Raw genomic sequence first — 20,256 nt, 5'->3', positions numbered from 1 at the left:
CTGCTTCTCCCTGACATTACTCATAATAACCAGACCTAATCACAGGCATAATTTACCTTAATTTGAATTTGTGGGTGCTCAACTTGATGATCAGATTCCTAGAAGCACTTCAGATTGAGCATCCAAACACAGATAATCATGTTTAGGCTAAGTTCTATCCCTTATTATATCTGAAGGACTTGAAAGAATATTAAGTAAATTTTCAGACAATATTAATTTGGGAGAAGCTGTTGACTCCCTTGAAGGCAGAGAGGGCCTGCAGAGAGATCAAAACAAATTAGAGAGATGGACAATCACCAATCATGTAACGTTTAACAAGGGCAAGTAACAGATTCTGCCCTGTGATGGGGCAACCCTGGGTGTATGGACCGAATGGGGAATGAAAGGCTGGAGAGCAGCACTGTGGAAAGAGAGCTGGGGGTCCTTGCTGATGGCAAGCTGAACATGGTCAGCAGTGCCCTGGCAGCCAGGAGAGCCACCTGTGTCCTGGGGGCATCAGGGACAGCATGGCCAGCCAGGCAAGGGAGGGGATTGTCCTGCTCTGCTCTGCACTGGGGCAGCCTCACCTCGAGGGCTGGGGGCAACTCTGGGTGCCACAGTGTAAGAGAGGCATGAAGCTCTCAGAGAGTGTCCAAAGGAGGTCAGGGTCTGGAGGGGAAGCCTTAGAAGCTGCAGCTGAAGTCACTTGTTCTGTTCAGCCTGGAAAAGAGGAGATTGAGGGGAGACCTCAGTGAAGTTACACCTTCCTTGTGAATGAAAGGGCAGGGGCAGGCACTGATCTTTTTATTCTCAAGACCAGTGACAGGACTTGAGGTAATGCCACAAAGCTGAGTTAGTAGGTTTAGGCTGGATATCAGAAAAACTTGCTTCACCCAGAGAGTGGTTATTCATTGGAATAGGTTCCCCAGGGAAGTTGCCACAGCACCATCCCTTCTGAATTCAAGGAAGCATTTGGACAATGCTCTTGGGTATCTTATGTTATTTTTGGGGGTCTCCTGTGCAGGGCCAGGAGCTGGACTCAATGATCCTGACATGTTCCTTCCAATACGGAATAATTTATGACTCTATGTACATGAACTTTTCTAGTCAATTCATGGCAGAGCATAAATCAGGTAATTAGAGGCAGAAATTATTGGATTTATACTGGTATTTCAAGTACAAAAGATGGAGGTGAATACAATTTTACCTATCAGTGACTTCATCCCCAGAATTCTCCAGTTTCAGAGATCTGAATTTTCTTAGAGTGGTTGACTCCGCTGATTCAGACGATGAGCTCTTGAATGTGTATTCATTCAGCATGTCTGCCAACATGTTCAATTCCAGTCAGAAGTTCCTCCATCTTAGAGCCAAAAAACTTCAAATAGAAGCATATAGGTGCTATTTTCAGTGTCCTGAGAAAAAAAATTTTTATTAACTGTGTTATTTTCTGCTTACTTCTCCTCTGACATCATCCTATTTCCGGATGTGTTACTGGAACAAAACAGCCATTTGGATGATTGTCTCTGTGTGCTTTCTGGAAGAAATGTTTGACTTGGAAGGCTATGAAAATGAAATTAGTAGTGAGTACATTACATGTAGAGAATACATGTGATGATAAGTAGACAGAGCTGTAATAACTAAGGCAGCTGGGAAAATACTTTGTATGGTGTTGCTCCTAGCAACAAAATTCATAATTTGAATGTGTGTTTTCAGAAAAATATCATTAGATGAAGAAAGCTGAATTTTCTCTTCCTGTCATCTCCTTTATGTACTACTATATTTTATGTATGTGATCTCAGCCAAAAATGAAATTAGCTCAATAATTTGTAAGTTGATAAGTAGGAGATATGATCAACTGCAGCTGCACATCTCTGCAAAAACAGTGATTAATCTAAATAGAATCTTTGACTTGTTTATGAAACAACACCACAAGTCAGAAATCTTTCAGGAGAATATTTTCTATGTGATGCTTTTGCTCCAAATATTTATTATTTTACATTACCATTTTGATGTTCTTTTTAAAAGTAGAGATATATGTAAAATTCAAATGCTCTAATACAAGGTCATCAGTTTTGTTTATAAAAGCTATGACACCCTAGATTTAAAACAAATTTGATTTCAGATGAGCTTTTTATACAAGTTTTACCATTTTGGGAACTAGGCATTCTTTATATCAAAAAAATAATTTAAGAGAAAGAAAACTAATTGAAAACCAGCAAAACACAGTTATAAAAATTGTTCAAGGCAAATGTTGAATAAATTATATTGACCAGAAATAGAATAATTATAGTACACATACTGTGAGCATTATGATAAAATTAATCATCTAACATTGGAAAAGATTTACTGAGCATTTTTAGATTTATTCTGCAAACTATTTCACCAGGCATGATTTTATAATATATAGATATGACAAAACATCATTAAAGAGAGGAAGACTGAAAATTAAACTTCCTTCAGAAATCCAGTGTGAGGAACCTAGTCAAGTTGGTGAGTTGTTACTTGTGTGAATATTTACTTAGACATCCCCCACCCTCGCCTTATATGAAAAACTGATCACTGGAAGAAACACAATGCTTCAGATCTATCTTTCAAAGATTACATGATAACTGTAGGCTTGTGAATGTGGGAGTGGTGCCATGACCACTTCCCTGGAGAATGGGATATATATATGTGTGTGTACATATATATATGCACACATATATGTTCATATAACTCTAGGATACAGGGAAAATGGTCAGATTTCAGGCTTGCTTCTCCAGCTCTTGCACCAACCAGAGGATTCAAAAATGTTTTGGATTTATGTTGGATATTCAGATAGGATTTTAGATAAAGATTTTTCTAAGTTTCCTTATTTTTTGAATCAGAAGTAGCTTTATGGATGGACTCTACAGACATTCCTAACTTCATTCTATTTTTGGAATGTTTTATAGAATTATATTTGAAATGAGACTGTCTCTTGGAACACATTATTTGCACACAACTACAAGTACCCCTAAGCAGATTTGCTGCTCAGCTCTACTCCTGCCAAAATGCAAAATCTCTGCTAATTTAAAAAACATAAAAATTTGACTCCTGATCCTAAAGCATAAAGCAGTCCGAGGGATTATGTCCAGCACACCATTCATAGTTTGCTCTTGAGGCCCATCCCAGAAGGGCAAGAGTGACCCAGGTTCTTGTTAGTAGATCCCTCGGGATACAGTGGAGTCAAATGACACTGAATAATGGTGAGAGGAGAGGAGAGGAGAGGAGAGGAGAGGAGAGGAGAGGAGAGGAGAGGAGAGGAGAGGAGAGGAGAGGAGAGGAGAGGAGAGGAGAGGAGAGGAGAGGAGAGGAGAGGAGAGGAGAGGAGAGGAGAGGAGAGGAGAGGAGAGGAGAGGAGAGGAGAGGAGAGGAGAGGAGAGGAGAGGAGAGGAGAGGAGAGGAGAGGAGAGGAGAGGAGAGGAGAGGAGAGGAGAGGAGAGGAGAGGAGAGGGAGTCTATAAAGGACTAAATCATCAAATAATTAGCTTTCAGGTACAGATTATTCTTTCTAAATGAAAATACTTCCTGAAATGTGGTCCACAAAAACGTCTATCATATATACATACTTTAAATGTTCAAATTCTGTCAAGATAGCTCTAAAGATATAATAGAATAGAATCTGGTACAGGTTTTGAAGTGCTTAATACTCAGAGTGCTAAACAATTAAGAAGACTCCTGGAGTTCCTGGGCTGATTAACAGTTCCAGGAATATCAGATTCTTTTCATTAACTTAATTCAGACTGAGCAATGCCTGTGCAAAGCACACTTGATGTGTTTAATTGTGTTTATTTTCTTCCACTTCTTACCAAAAACTCTGTTGAGGTCCACAGTGAATCATCCATTTGCACTGCTGTGCATTTTATATAGATCTATTTCATAACTCCTATTATTGTTTTGTCTTTGGAACTGAAGTTTCTTATGGCTTCATTCTAGTCTCTAATTTGATTATACATACCTTCAAAGAATGGAGCAGTATACGTAACGGAAAAAAACCCCAAGCCTCCAAATCTTCTGTGGAATTTTCTTTAATTACAGGATTTTTTTTTTTCTCTTAGGAATTCATTAGGACAAATACACTTGTTGCACTTTCTTATTTGAAAAAAAGAAATCAGAAAGGAAATTATGAATACACAATGCTATTCAAATATAGACCATTAAACTTGTTACCTATCTACTTTCTATCTGAAACTAACATATTAACTAATGTTTCAGCTGTGTGATATGTTCCAGCTTCATACTACAAACAAGGATTCCAATCTCTTCAGATGCTCATGGATACCACAGGGAAGTTTAAGTCAAATTGTGATTTACATAGCTTTTTACTATACATGTGCAAGAATCAACACTCTGAGGCACCATACACATCATTGAGATAACTGCAGGAAAAATGTGCATTCATAATTGAAACATCAGGTTATATGCATGATTTGTTTACAGATTTTAAATTATAATATATGTTATTCGGTATATTTTTCATTAAAAAAGTAGTCCTGGCATAATTTCATTGTAACTTCATGCCACTTATCTAGTCTCAGAGAATATATCTCAGTGGATGCAGGTGCAAATACTTAGCTACGAAAATATGAGGTCATTACAGGGTCTTTGGTACTTCATCACTTCTGGTACTCAGCCTCTCCTAAGTTCTGCCAGGAGTTTAGAAGCCAAAGAGGTCCCCTTTGAACCCCATGACCCAACAGGAGGGTCTCCATGACCCTCTTGCATCCTTACCCTTTTCCATTTCCAGACTCTGTGTTAATTATTCTAAATTGATTCTCATCCACTTTTCCTTTGCATGTTCCCTCATGTTGTAAGAGTGAACCTTACCATTAAGCTTTGTTATGCTTTCTCAAATTTATATTAACTCTGCTTCTGTAATAGCTTCGATGGTGATCCTTTAAGTGACCTAAACTGCTCAGTCATGACAGTAGTGAGATCGTATTATTCCTTATGTATAAAGACAAAAAATCTTGAATAAACAAGACACCAAAGAACAAGACAGGAAACAGAGGCTCAGGACAATTTTCTGTTCAAGGGCAGTACAGCAGGTCAGCAGAAGACCCTAAACTCGGATTTAGGAGACACATATTTAATATTCCTTGTCTAGAAAGTAACACATTCCTGAAAGTCTGATTTTGAGATTTAGACAGCAAACAGATTTAGACAAAACAAAACAAATGCTATGGGAATAAGGACCAAAAAGATTATGATATTAATAGTCCTCTTGTTGGTAGAGTACTTAGCTGATCAGGTTGCTCCTGCCTCCATTATGTGAGGATTTATTTAGTGATTCTTCACCTTTAATTTTAGAAGAGGTAGAGGATCTTTTGATCAGTGGTGGGTAGGCTTAACCTGTCATGGTTTTTTGTTTGTTTTATGAGGACACAAGAAAATGCCGTCTGATAGATGCTTATTACAGGTATGAATTGCTACCGTATGGACTATTTAAAAAGTGATGGACTATTTAAAAAGTGATCTTCATTTGACAAAGAAGTATCAGATTTTTCCCTTTCATTGCAGTCCTCTTTATATTTGTGTAATATTTTCAATTGGCTGTAGCTAAACATAATGCTACACAATCTTTAGGTTCAAATTCAGACAATAGCTCATGCATAACTAAAGAAAACAGAATTACTTTTTCTTATCTTTGAGAAAATCTGTAGACATTTTTTTCTGTCTCTGTCACCTGAAGTCATACTGAATTTGTTCAGTATGTTCAGCTGCCGTTTCCCTGCTGTTAGTTATTTGGAAAAAAGTGATGTCCAAATGTTTCTCTCAGGTCACTGTGCATGGATGTAGTCTGAAAGGTTTATCTGCTGCATACAATAGAATAATGAAGTGCTTTCGTGGCTGAGGTAAGCTGTTTACCATGGCAGCTCAGAGGATTCCTGTGGATCCCTGACCCCTTGTTGAAGATTAACCCCAAATGTTTCTATGTGCTTTACATCTATATTCTATTCATTTCCCATTACCCTGTTTTAAGTCAAGGAAATTACTTGTAGGATTGAAACAGTGATAAAGGTGGAACTTGTACAAAAGAAACATGCAGTTTGGTGTAAGATCCTGGTTCTGTGAAGAATTTAACTTCAGTTTTAAGGGAAATGCTATCAATCTTTTCTGGTTGCTATTCTAAGATGGTTCTATATAGAAATGTTACTGTATTTATTTCCTTGAAATGATATAAAGGAGTATCAAAGCTAATATGACACAGACAAACATTTAAGGGTCAGGTTAAAATAAATTTAAAAAATAATGATGGCTAACTATCTACAATATTTTAACACAGACATTTATTTGCCATTTACTTTTAAAACCAGTATGGGATAAATAACATTCAGAATCATAAAGTCTGAATTTTTCAATTGCTTTACACAGTGATGCCACTTAGGTTTTGCTGTTCTTCAAATAGCTAGGAAGAACATCTTTGGTTTTGTCCTCTTGGAGAATGAATGCAATGTGTTTGTGGTCATATTCTAGGGTCATCCACTAGCAATAAGAAACATGTATTTTGACAAATGTATTGTGTAAATATGACAGCTGAAAATGGAAAACTCTAGATGTGTCATAGTCTCTATAGAAAACTGATGGAACAGCAGGTATCATAAGTTTAAATGACTGCATACAAAGATAAAATTTTACATTTGATATGAAAGAGTACTCTTGAGAGCCAATTTCAGAAAGGTGTAAACCATCAGATCCAGGAAGAGGAAAAATGGAAGTAGTCTGTGTAGAAATCTCAAACTTGAGAGGTATTTTATTCATCTAAATCACTAGTATTCAAGCAATCAAGCTCAGGATCTGTTTGTTGGTGGCAGGAATAAGACTTCTGCCAACATGCAGTGGGGAGGTTTTAGGATTAGAAATTTCTGCATTCCTACAGATACTCCTCATGTATAGAAAACAGATCAAGTAGACATTATGCAGTTTTACTTCAGTGATGCTTCACTGTCCCACAGCAAGTTATCTGAGCTGGCACAATCAGTCCCACATATGGGCTGAAGGTTCGGCATTGTCATAACTCAGCCTGAGACAAGTGAGCCAGTCACTGGTCCAGGTGAAAGCCCACCACTCTTTGACATCCTTTCCTCTGGTTTCTAGAGGTACTCTGAAGGCAGATGCACTCACCAGACCGTTTAATCCTGAAGCCATACAAGGGATAAAGCTGATGCTAAGAAGGTGACAGGATGAAGAGCAAATGGAAGAACCAATGTGTCTGGCAGAAGCACAGTGTTACATCAGTTTAACCTGACTATGGAACTGCACACATTTTACTTCTGTGGATCAAATGATTAAAACTTCTTGTTTTAATCTTTTGATCTATCCTCCTTATTGCTAGAAAATGCCTACAAATCTATCTCATAAATGTCCCTCTCTCTAATGCAGAAGATGAGGAGGAACTGCTGTAGTGGTTGTTTCTCTGTGGAATCTGAAGGTAAGGTTAAGAAAAAACATTGAGTTTGTCCATTATGCTTTTATCACGGTGGGTTTTTTTCCTTAGCATTTTAGTCCTATATGTTCAAAACATAAATGTGGTGGTGTTTCCTTCTTCCATAGTTGTTTTATGTGCTCAAGAACTCAGAGGGAGCAGGTCTTTATCCTAATCAATTTATTTCAGTAAAATACAGTATCATTGGCTTGATATACATTTTATATACAGAAGTTTTCTATTAAATAGTCAACAGTAAATGGATGGAAATGACACTTTGTCACCATTCTTATTTGTATAGCACAAATAACCTTTTCTTTTCTTGCCATATGAAAATCTTGGAATATTTTTTTCTTTTTGTATGTTGTATGTGACAAGTTTAGTATATTTACTAAAGTGCTATTTTGTAACACCAGGTGCAATTTTCTAATGCTAGGATTACTGAAAGGGACAGAAAAGTAATAGGTGTTTCTTTTCTGTTTCTCTACTTGTGTTTCACACTTGACAGCACTCCATGCATAGTTCATTCAGATTTTCCCCTGGGTAGCAAATCAATAAGCCACTTTCTTTTACTGTTTGAGTCTTTTGCTCTACAACAGAGGAAAAGAAAAATATTTCAAAGTGTAGAAACTCGCAAATATTGACAGGAAGACTCAAAGGCAGACGGACTATCAAAAATTACAACACTTAGTGGGCACACACTAGGCATGTCCAGAGTATGGGAGGGGGCAATAATGGTACCCACCCATTACCCTACCTTTCTCCTATAGGCATATTTTGTGGATTAATATATTTTGGAAAGATGAATTCAAATCCCGTATTTGTTAATAAAACTGGCTGAATATTTGCTGGTTTTTAATATGGAGTTCAGTTAACAGGTTAACTGAACTTAACCTGTTCAGTTTCTCTCACACTTTTATTTTGGCAATACCACCGTGTTTGTCACATTACAGACTTTGGCAATACAATTGCAAGTAAATGTATACAATCATAAAGGAGGAACTAGCTCCATGTTCTTTGTTCTAGAGTGGCTATAACAGCTAGTGTGACAAAGTTATGATGTAGTTTTCAGTCTTTGATGCCACTACTTTAAATATAAGTTGATTAGAGTAATAAACATAATAACTTCCTACTGTCCAAAAAAAAAAAGGTTTCACATCTAATCTCTTTTTCCTGTTTGTCCTAAAACAATCAATAAATATATTTTTCTGATGTCTTCCTAAAACATGTAGGATACAAGTCCACTGTCACTTCAAGCAATCTGTTCTAGTCTGTTCACTCTTCTTGCAGTCAGTAATTTTTCCACTCAGGAAAGTGAATATTGCTTGTGGCTCTTCCTGCACCAGCACTGATCTTTACTCTCAGTCTTTGCGTGTGGAGCACAGGAGGTTTCTCACTGTTGCTGCAAAGTGTTCACTGCTCACACTCTGGGAAGAGAGTGAAGAGGAGGGATGCAGTGATCTCTGGATGATCATCGGGCCTGTTGCAACCTGTATTGAAACAACCAATTTCATATGCTCTCTCCTGTCCTCACCTCTCATAGAACACTGTCTTCTGCAATAAAGTGAATGCGTGAGCGTCACTGATTTAATTTTTCCCTTCTAGCAGGAAAAGGGCCCTGTTTCCACGGAGGCTTCCAGCCGCGCCGGCGGCGGGGGCGGGGGCGTTGCTGTGCCTCCCCCGGGCCGGCTCGGGCCGCTGCCTGCGGCGGGGATCGCCCTCGCCGCGCCCCACGCCCCCGGTTATTGATGGTGGCGGTCGCCGCCCGCCCCGCGCCTCCCGCCCGCTCCCCCTCTCTCCCCGGCGCTGCCGCAGAGGCTCCACCGCAACGCGAAGCCCACACAGCCGCTCCGGTCCGCCCCTCCTCTGGTCTGTCACGCTCGGCGGCTCCTCCGAGAGGCTCCGCTCGCTCCCTCCCGCAGCTGCACGCCGCCAGCAGGAGCAGCGGCAGCGGGAGCGGAGGGAGCAGCCCCGGCTCTCCGCCGCCTGGCCCCGGTAAGTGATGCTCCGGGCACTCGGGCTGCCGCGACTACTCGAGCGCAACTTTTCCTTTTTTTTTTTTTTTTTTTTTTTTTGCATGCTTGGCTTCAACTTTTTCACGGGACTTAGAGGGGTCTTGCTTGCCGGGGACGGGGTAGAGCTCTCGTGCTCCCTTCGGGGCAGGTCGGGCGCTAGACGGCAGCGCGGGATTCCCTCTCATCTCCGCGGTGAGCGCCGTGAGCGGTCTGTGCTCGGCTGCTGCTCACTCCTGCTCTGCCCAGATCTCGGTCTTTGCGCAGAGAAAGCTGGTTGCACAGATCCGAGGAGCTACGAGCGCCTAATCTTCGCTTTAGAATCTGGCTTCTTAAAGCTGAAACTTTTGCACGCTAGGGGAGCAAAAACCAGGGGTGTCGAGGTTCACAGACTCCAGATGTTTGAAGAATACAAGTTTGCAGATGTCGTAAGGATGGTGAGGAAAACCCAAGGTGCAGAAAGGATGTCAATTCCGGTTCCTCAGGGGACCGACACTTTCCAAGATACGTTAAGGAGGGAACAATCGGCATTTCAGACCTTGCAAGAGAAAAAGAAGGGGGGAGGGGGGACGGGATAAAACAAAGAGAATAACCAATTTAAGTGGTTTTGAGAACACTGTTGCTTTTGTCACTATAGATTTCCTTCAAGAACTGTCACTCACATTGGCTGTGTTGAGTAAACAGTTTAGCATTTGTGACCGGTAAAGTGCAGGGAGGGATTTCCTTCTCTGCAGCTTCAGGAAAGGAGTTCTCCAAAACATACTAAGTCCTGTTTTGCAAGGGGCTTTGGGAATTTAGGTCCCGAGACGATTCTGACATATGTGGGGAGGCGAGAACACAGAAGTCACAATGATGAAAAGTACAGCCCAAGTCCTAGGGTTAGGAAGAGCCATGGGATGGTGAGACTTTTCGAGGCAACACGCATCTAATTTAAAGAAGATTGCAGGGTAGAAGAGCCCGAGGAATTAAAAGAGGCATAGGAGCAGGTCTGGCAGTCCTGAGAGGAGGCAGGACGCCCCAGGGGCTGGAGGGCTGGGTGATGTGGGTAATTGAATGTGTAGGATCTCTGATGGGGCTTAGGGGCCTAATCCTGCAAAACACTGCGGGTGCAGTGAGAGCAGGGGACGAGGGTGGGAGCTGAGTCATCCTGGCTGGGGTGGGCACGGCACATCTGTACAGAAGGGAGGGGGCTGAGGAGAGAAGAGAAAGATGAGGAAGAAGCATATAAAGATAGGTGGGGAGGAGGGAGGCTGTCTCATCGAAAGATGCTGAGATCACCCAGGCTCCTCTGTGATTGATAGTATCCTGCTCTCCCTTCCGCAAAGGGTTAGGACGCTGCTGAGTGTATCTCTGATGGAGAGGGGGATGGATTGCAGAGGTTAGTACAACACAAGGAAAACCTACTCAGACAAACACACTTGGTACTGCTGGTACTTGGGCTGCATTGCACTGCAGTGCAGGGAGCTAAGAGGAACTTCTGCCTTAGGAGAGAGAGGGAGCTGCTGAATTCATCTGTAAAGGTGGCACAAACTCTGCCAAAAATTACTGCTCCTCAAGGGAATTGCAGATAGAACTGGAAGTGGAGCTGAAAGGAGATACTGGAAGGATTTTCCTGATGAATTCACAATAAGCCACAAAGGGTTTCAGGAAAAAAGACTCCCAACATACAAGCCAAATGAAGGTCTCTGATTGGATTAATTGTAAATAGTATATTTCTATTGGAAGTTTTCCTCCAAGTTATCTAAGTGAAAGGGTCCCGTTTTAACTGTGTTGCATATCCTCCCAAAAAGAAGTTTTACATTTTTTTTTCCTGGGTTGAGTTCCCTGTGAGAATGAAAACAGCAATTTCACCATCTTGTAAAATGTTTGGTTTTCCCTGTAACTGTTCATTTATTCAGTATTGTCCTGAATACTGAAAGCAGCACGGTAAACAAAACCCCACCATTCCTTCCCTCTCACTTAGGCATTTTCTAAAATTTCCCTGAATGATAGCTTACTATTTTTGTTGGGCTTTTTGTTTGTTTGTTTGGGATTTTTTATTTGGTTTTTTTTTTGTTTGGTTTTTTTTATCTGTTTCCTTAATGTGGGAGCAAGAAGTGTCACTTTTCTGTATTCCAAAGAAATGAAGAATTTGACAAAATAGTCACAGTAAGTTCCAAGTGGACTTCTACTTTTATTTGTAGTATCTTTGGAGAAAAGCTTTGCATAGGCCAAATACAGAGAAAAAGACAGTCAGTCAATTAAAATTATTGATTCGTGTCCAGTCTCCAAACATCTTGAATTGATACTTGAGGAAAAAGAAAAAACAATAATTTGTTTAATGTCTGTATTTCTAAAGATGTATTCCTATGGTGTTTCAATAAAAATGACCCTGAATATCAGTAGCACTGACTAAATACGTAGTTTCTCTGATGGCAATTTGATGTTAAATTATGCGTCATTGCTTTTGGGAAAAATGGATTTAAATTTGACCAAATGAAATCAAACCAAATCTTTTCTCATTATATATTTGAGAAATCTAATATCTTTTCAAAAATAATAAAGCAAAGGTGTTATTTTTGTTTTCTAAGTTCTATCAGCATGCAAGAAAGATACTTGCAAAAAACAAAAATGAATACTAAAAAATGTTATGTTTACAAAACATGGTGTTACCTCAGGTGACAATGTGAAATCTGTAACTGAATCTATGTATACCCGGGAATGTAAACTTGTGTAAATTACTTGAACAAGTGGTAAATTTCAAATTGGCTTTTTGAAATGCGTGTTTCAAAGCACAACTAACAAAAGTTTATCCACAGTGGTCCTGATTATTCTGTTAAATCAGAGCGATTTGAATTTAGGTTTCAGTGTGAAATAGAATGCATCCAGCTATATAATTATCTAGGGTTTTAGTTAGTTGTGTTTTCTCTTTTTCTTTTCTATGTTGTTGCTTTGTTTGTTTGTGGTTCTTTTTCTTGCATGAAAGTAGTATTAACAAAAATATTTCACATTCTCAATATTATAAAAGTTGTTTCAGCACCACAGGCAGATTACTTGGGCTGTATATTGTTGTGAATCTTTGCGACCCATATGCACCACAGGATGCATATCAATGCATGTTTAAACAAAAGCTCATCAATTAGATTAAATGTGTTTGCAAACCTGTGATAGGGAACTCACAGCTGCTGCCACTGCTTTCATATGATGTAGTGCATAACATTTTCCTATTAAAACAGAATGGAGTCCTTTGTAAAATGACTCGGAGGACTAGATTTACAGCTTTTCTTCTTTTAAGTGTTTGCAAGCAACGTAAAGGGGAAAAAATTGAAATTGTGCTCAAAGTATTGACATTGCAAAGAAAAAGGTAGTTAAATTTTCCTTTTAACTTATCAAACTTCCTCAGTTTTAAATTAAATGTTATGTATTTTCTAGTATCTTTGTTGCAAAACACGGTGGACCTCTTTTTCCATAAAGCAGTGGTTGATAATTTTAATTATCCATCTTTAATTCTTCTTTGGTTTCCCATATTGCTACACAGTTCATCTAGAGACATTCTAAATGTACAGAGTACATATTCTCATGTAAATACATATGTTACAGGTCAGTGATCTATTAGTCAGGTTTGTTTTCAAATCACCGGTTTTATGTCAGCAAGAGATAAATAAGTGTGCATGAAATATAATCAAATGTAAGTTTCTTTAGTGTGATTATTATTGAGATATTTGTCCTCTTGTTAAAAAAAAAACAAAAACAAATCTAGGAAAGCAATATCAAGCTCAGTCCTTCCTTCTTTGTGGTTCCAACTCTCAGTCATTTTCTCATCCAGAGAGGCTAATCAAAGTTTAAATGTTGCATGCGCAACAAACAAAATCGCTTAAAGATGTAATGCAGTGTAATTCACTGTAATAAAGCTAAGACACCGTTAGCATCCTTTCATTTTTGAGACGGAATTCTTACCTCTGTTTGTCTGTATTTCTGCTGGCTGACTGCTGACAGTAAAGACTTGCTATTGCTTTAGCAAAACATCAGAGACTTTCACGATTAGGTGGAGATTCCATCCAAGTATTTCTAATTGGACTGAAAATGCACCATATTAAAAATACAAATGACACCTATCACTTAATTTATCTGCTTCAGCACACAAGGCATTTAGCTTTATATTGATCTGGGACTCATAAAAACATGGTGCTGTTGCAGCTTCATGTTTCCTTGCCAGCCGCAAGATTATTTTTTTTTTAAGATAAAGCAGCATCCCTGTAGCTGGCTCTCTCTTTCGCTGCAGGTTATTTCTGTGGTCATGGCTGTATAGGCCTGGTTATGTGCTTTGTTCTAGAGTGGAAGTCTGAGTCTCACAAGCACGTCTTGATTTTTGACGGAAAATCCATGTTACAATGCATACTGTTTGTAGCGGCATTAAAGCATCTTGCAGGATTTTTCTCCTTTAGTGATCACATGAGGGTTTGTGTAGGAAAAAGCTTCATGAGATGCACTATGGAAAATAATTATTTATTCACTATTTTACCATTTAACCATGGTAACTCTGGAATGGAGAGATGGCTTTATTCACAGCACCTCACAGGGCCTCCGTATCTTTAGCTGACACCATTTTCAATCTGTATGGAGCTGGAGGATAAAATTTACTGTCTGTAAGCATAGCAGTGCTTATCCGAAGATGCCTTTGCAAAATGTATTCTACCATTGCCACCTCCCTTAACCATAGAGGGTTTTGCTTTTATCTGGCAATCACAGCTGTTGCTGCAGCCTTACAAACAGTGGTTGCCTGTACTGCTCCTAAGGCTGAGAAATTAATGACTTCTTGGACCAGAACTGTCCATGGGCCAGCAGCGTGTTCTGGTGGCCAAGAATGCCAGTGGTATCCTGGGGGGCATTAGGAAGAGCATTGCCAGCAGGTCATGGAAGGTGATCCTGGCCCCTGTACTCAGCCTAGCAAGGTCTCCCCAGGAATGCTGTGTCCAGTTCTGGACTCAGGACCAAAGAGACATGGAGCTCCTAGGGTGGGTTCAGTGGAGGGTGACAAAGGTGATGAGAGGACAGTAGCATCTCTTTTATAGAAGAGAGGCTGAGTGAGTTAGGCCTGTCCAGTCTTGAGAAGAGACAAGTGAGAGGGAACTCATTGATGTGTGCAAGTATTTCAAGGGAGGGTACCAATAGAATGGACTAGGCTCTTCCTAGTGGTGCCAGGCAATAGAACAAGAGGCAGTGGGCAGACACTGATGCGCAGGAAGGTCCACCTGAACATGAAGAAGAAATTTATTGTGCAGGTGACCTTGCAGTGGAACAGATTGCTCAGAGAGGGTGTGCAGCCTCCCTCAGTGGAGATAATCCAGAACCATCTGGATGCAATCCTGTGCCATGAGTTCTGGGATGGCCTAGCTTATGCACGGAGGTTGGACAAGGTGACCCACTGTGGTCCCTCCCAATCTGACCCATTCCTGTGTTTCTGTGATTTCATTCTGTGTAAGCCTAATATACTATATGTACATTTTAAAGGCTTTACGTGTATAATTTACTTTTTTTTTAAGCTAGACTGATTGGTGTCTTTCATGTTTTCCTCTCAGGCTCATTTGATTTTAATATTCACCTGAAATACAGTAGGCGAAAGTACCAAAGGTTACCATTTGATGTCTTGTTCTCCTATTTTTCATATCAGCAAATAGTTGTGTAGTTGCTGTTGGCTTTTTCTTTTGGCCAAAATTCTTGGTGTCTAGGCACTGCTTCTTGACAGCAGAACTCACAGACTCTCTTCGTGACTAGCTGGTGGACAGTCTGCCACTGACACTGCATTCATTTATCCTTTTAACTCTTTCTCAGCCTATGAGCAGTGCCATACTTTCAAACAACTCAACCGTTACTTCTTTCATTAAATAAATCAAATTCTGGAAACAGAGAGAGTATCAGACAAAAAACACCCTTAGTGATGCAGGACATATAACTAACAAATTTCTTACTGTGCCTGGAAATTTTTTAGGGGAGATCTCTTAAGTGGAGAAAAAAAAGGAGTAGTAAGGCTCGTGGGAGTCTCTGCTATGCAGATGTAATCTGCTCTTTCCCTGGTATGCCATCGCATCACGGGCTGCAGTATACTGCAGACATAATGAAGAGGTTTGAAATAGCTATTTTCTGTGGCAGTTTGGTACACCAATACGATGCTCTGAATGAACTACAAACGTAGTTCTTGAGGTTATCCTACAGTATGGATCATGATGCGGATAGATTGTCCTCATTCAAAGGTAATTAATTTAAAACTTACAGGAAGGTTTCTGCACAACATTACTGCAGTGCAAAATCATCATTGGATACTGTGCATTTGAAGGTACTTCTTGTAATTACTTAATCCAGTCCACTTCTAAATGCAGGAGCAATTTTGTAGTTAGATTGGGTTGCTCAGGGCCCTTCACAACCAAAGTTTAAATCTCCAGGGATGGGGACCTCAAGGCTTCTGTGTGTAACCATTCCCATGCTTCACTGACTCAGTATGAGGACTTTCTTCCTTATAACAATGTATTGGTAAGAGGGGCAAAATTGGAAATACTAATCTAACCACATCTTGACAAACTGAGGGGAATGTTGCCTCAGGTGAAACTCTTGTTAATGCATTCCAGAATGTGGTTATCCTACATTTACAGAGGATACATGGTGCTGTACAGCAATGTAAGTTAAAATGGGGTCTCTTTGCCCAAAGACTGATGTTAGTACAGAGGACCTGATTTTTCTTGGAGAAAACATCTCTCATTCTCTCTTAGAAAGATGTTGCTGTGTGTGATTTTTCTAGTGTGGAATTCCATGAAAAATATTTTGTGACATGGCTGCCTTCAAACAGCATGGAGATAAATGTCCCATTGAGCTATCAAGTATTATGTAATGGCTCAAGTGTCTGTTGACAAAGATATTTTACACTGGCTTCTCCTCAGCTGTGAGAGCAGGGACATCTATTGCATATTCACATATAAGGACTAGTTTAGATGCCAGTAAATCTCACTGTAATTCAAATTCCCATTGAATGCAATTGCATTCAATGGAAATTTGGCTTAGAATCTGTCAATATAGAGGTCTGTTGGAGAGAAAGGGCTAAAAAGAAATTGATCTTTTTTTCTCTCTGATTATTTTCCATCTGATTTTAAATAGTCCTACCTATATTGATCAATAAATAAGCACTTGGCTAGAAAATTTGTAACCTTCTAAGATTTCAAGTATTCTGTGGTATCTAAAACTTGTATTTAGATAGAATGCATATGGTCAGCCTTGGCATGTTTGCTAGCATAGAATATTTTGTGTGGATGTGTTTGTCAGTACCATAAACAAAAGAAATCACATCCATTTTGTGGATGTATGACTACCTTATAAAACGTTATAAAGGTTATAAGGGCATAACTTCACCTTTAAAGAGAAAAAATGTATTTTCTCTATGTATGTTTCAATCCTTTTGTGGACGCTACATTTACCTGCTAAGGACATGATCCCTATGGGGAACAGCAAGTATACACTTACAGCTTCATTCTTTGGTGCTCTAAATTAACAAATGGATTCTTAAATTGAACATATTTCATAGGGTTTCCCAAGTTGGGTAGGCCAAGACTGTTGCAGCAAAAATTCAGCCTACTTGTTGAGAAAACTGGAAAGCCTTTTATGTTAGTCTTTGATGATTTCTTTGGTCCATTCAGGTGGAATACTAATTCCTTTCCAGTGCTCTCCATGCCTTCAAATGAACTGGAAAGGAAAACAAACAAGTAACAATGTGGACATGGAGAAATGAGTCTGTTTTTCCAAAAAAACATATAAAGGTGTTATAAGTGTTAAACCCTAATGGAAACAGCTAGCATTGGTCTGCTTAAATGCACTAAAATTTATTCAACTTATGTTTCTTCAAATTTAATTTCATATTTCCTTCACATCTGTACTTGGGAGAATCTAAGTCTTTATTAATTGTAAAGGTCTTAAAAATTTTACTTACTACATGATCTTGAGGATATGAGCTATCTTCTGTTCCATAAATGCACTCCTTAAACTGAATATCTCAACAAAAATATTTAGGCCCATATTTACAAAAATTCTTACTAAAGACAAATTCCAGTTGAAATCTGTAGATACCTGTATTAAAAATAGTTAAGGGATCAGTCCTTGTACACCTGAACAGCCAATCACAAACTCACAAAGGTTAAAAGATAATACAATCAGTGTGGCTCTGTGTCTTTGCTCAGAAAAACTAGAAGGCAGGGAGGGTAAAAAAGCCTCTTAACCAACTAGTCAAACACATTTTAAGAACTGGATGTTTAGAAAATAGGTGCTAATTAGATAAAAGTAGCTGTTATCAAATACCATTATTTATTAGGTCCTATTGAACAGAGCAAAGCTTGCTCCTTAAAGACTTTCACAGCTAAAATCCAAATTAATATAATACAAATATCTCTGAAGGTATTTGCTGGAGCTGTGGCTTGGCTATCTGCTGTCTGTCCATGACCATGTCTCTTCATGAAGATGGTGGCTGTTCAAGATGTGGCACTACTCATTAATAGTCTGGAAGCAACCATAAGGGTTTAGTCCTGGACACCTTTCCTCCTCAAGGCAGTTTTTTGTGGAGTGCAGCTTGTTTTGTACTAATTTTCTCTGTAGAAACAAGAAGAATCCTGGAAATTCTCTTTCAGTTCACATTTGTTAAATGGTTTTAAAAAAAGCTTTTTTCTGTTGTAAAATAGCATTACAGTGTTGATTATGAATCTGGAACAACTGACTATAAGCACTAAAAAAACCCCACTGAGTATTGCTCTGACACATCTTTTGACTAAGGTGACCCAGGGATAATTCAAGAGTAACCCATTCAGGGTGATTTTCTCTACCACATATAAGTCATTGCTTGGCCTATCAGTTGCTTTAGAAAGTATCAGTCGACTTCAATTTTTGAAAATTAAGAAAATAATTGTCTTTCAGATCCCCAGCTGGGATTGAAATTCATTACCTGTGGGTAATCATTATTTCTCATACCTCTTTTTCTTACCTCTTTTCATACCTCTTTTTCTCATACCTCACCCTTCCTTTTTCTTAGGAAGATGACTGAATTGCCTCCTGTAAGTTGTTTTTGCTCCACATAGCATGAAAAACTTAAAATGTTACTTACAATTTTCTTCCTAATTTTAAGTGTTTCAGTTCAATTTCAGCTATAATTTCATGGCAGAAAACTACCAGAACTCACAAAATTGATTTAAGTTCTTTTTTCTGTCTTTAACAAATATTTATCATTCATGTAGTCATGCAAAACAGTATAGAAGATTCCTTGCTGTAAACAGCTGTACAAAATTATTAAGTAGAATGTCACACTGCCACACTGCTTCCACTCTACTTAATCTTAGCAGATGGGGAAACTGTTTCTTTCCAGGAAATAAGTCATTTTCTCAGAAGAACAAATTTTCACTGGAGAAATTACTTGCTAATTTCTGTATTATATTAACAAATGAGCATGATGACTGTCAGCTCTGTAGTCCAAAGGAAGATAATAAATTTTCCAATATTTGGGAAAGTATTACAAACCAACTTCTTTCAATATATTTACTGCTCTCTAAAGTAGTTTTTACTCATAGAAATCACCAAAGAGTAATTTTATTGTGTATACTTGCTGAAATATGAGGAACTCAAGAGTGTTCCCCTTGAGTGTATAGCATAGTATAAGCAACTGTGGTAACATTCCACTTTGATGTTTTAGGGGGTGTTGTGGTAAAGATATAAATCATATTTTTCCTAAACATCCTAGGCTTCACATATACTCACTTCAGGTACAGTGTTTCAGAATAGAATTACTGTAGATGCCTGCAAATGAAGAAACAAAACCCAGATAACAACGTGAATCAAAAAGTGTGTCTAGCTGAAAAATTATGTTGTTTAGTATTCTTCTGCAGTTCTTCCAAACTGTAGAGCTGCAGAGCTATTTAGTTCTCTGTTTATTTATGGAGATGTTGAAGCATATAGTGTCAGTTCATAGCTGGCCATTATTTAGCTTTTTGGCTGTTTTTCTTTTCCTACGGAAATGTACTTAGGAGTACACAGAAAGAATTTGAATAGAAGTAACTGGACTTCATAGTAAAAAAATACCTGATTCTAAGGTGGAAATAATACGTTGAATAAATCTCCTCACATAGCTCAGAACACATGAAGACTGCAGCATTTTAGGGATTTTTATCAGCCAAAATTACTTTGGGCTGGTGGTGAGATAGAAAGTTTACCTTCATTATCCAAATTCACATGTGACAGCCATAGTTAATTCTTTCCTTCTCTTAGAAATACATGAGGATTTTTGCATCCTGTGCTGAAAAGTTTTTCCTGATTGTAGGGGCATAAGATTTTTGGCATATTTTCTTCAATAATTTTTCATATGACTAATCTTAAGAATAATGTAGTCAGATGCAATATTTAATTTAAAAGAAATTCCTAGCTCTGTGTTGTACAGAAGCAGATTGTGGGAATTCAAAACACAGAAACCTAACTTCTAAAAAACATCCAGTGAAGGTTTATCCCCATATATGTACAAATATCTATTTATATGCACATAGATATGTAATGTATCTATAATCTTCTTTTTTGCTGTCGAGTTGTTCATATGAATTATTACCTCAAGGGCATAGGTTCTTGTAGAATAAGACCACTTGGTTGATAAATTGGAAACCTTGTGGGAAATAGGTGTTGACAGAAAAAGTGTCTGCCAGGACATGAGTAGGAAATGGAGCTGAATTATCAATTAATTTTTTTTCCTGTCAAATATTGATGATTCTTTATGAAGTATACTTTAGGTCCATTATATTTGTGGTTATTGGGTAAAAATATATTTTTTGT

General features: G+C 38.7%; 1 protein-coding gene across 1 annotated transcript in view; it reads left to right on the top strand.

Moving 5' to 3' along the window:
* Nucleotides 1-8,876: 8,876 nt before the first annotated feature.
* SV2C (synaptic vesicle glycoprotein 2C) overlaps nucleotides 8,877-20,256 on the top strand; it is a 119,399-nt gene continuing 108,019 nt past the window's right edge. Inside the window, exon 1 of the mRNA XM_005488307.4 lies at nucleotides 8,877-9,421. The gene's annotated coding sequence lies outside the window, so the exon portion shown is untranslated. The remainder of the gene's footprint in view (nucleotides 9,422-20,256) is intronic.

Source organism: Zonotrichia albicollis, chromosome Z, assembly GCF_047830755.1.
Source record: "Zonotrichia albicollis isolate bZonAlb1 chromosome Z, bZonAlb1.hap1, whole genome shotgun sequence".
Lineage (NCBI taxonomy): Eukaryota > Metazoa > Chordata > Aves > Passeriformes > Passerellidae > Zonotrichia > Zonotrichia albicollis.
Note: the sequence above shows the minus strand (reverse complement) of the source record. Positions and strands in the feature narration are given on the sequence as shown.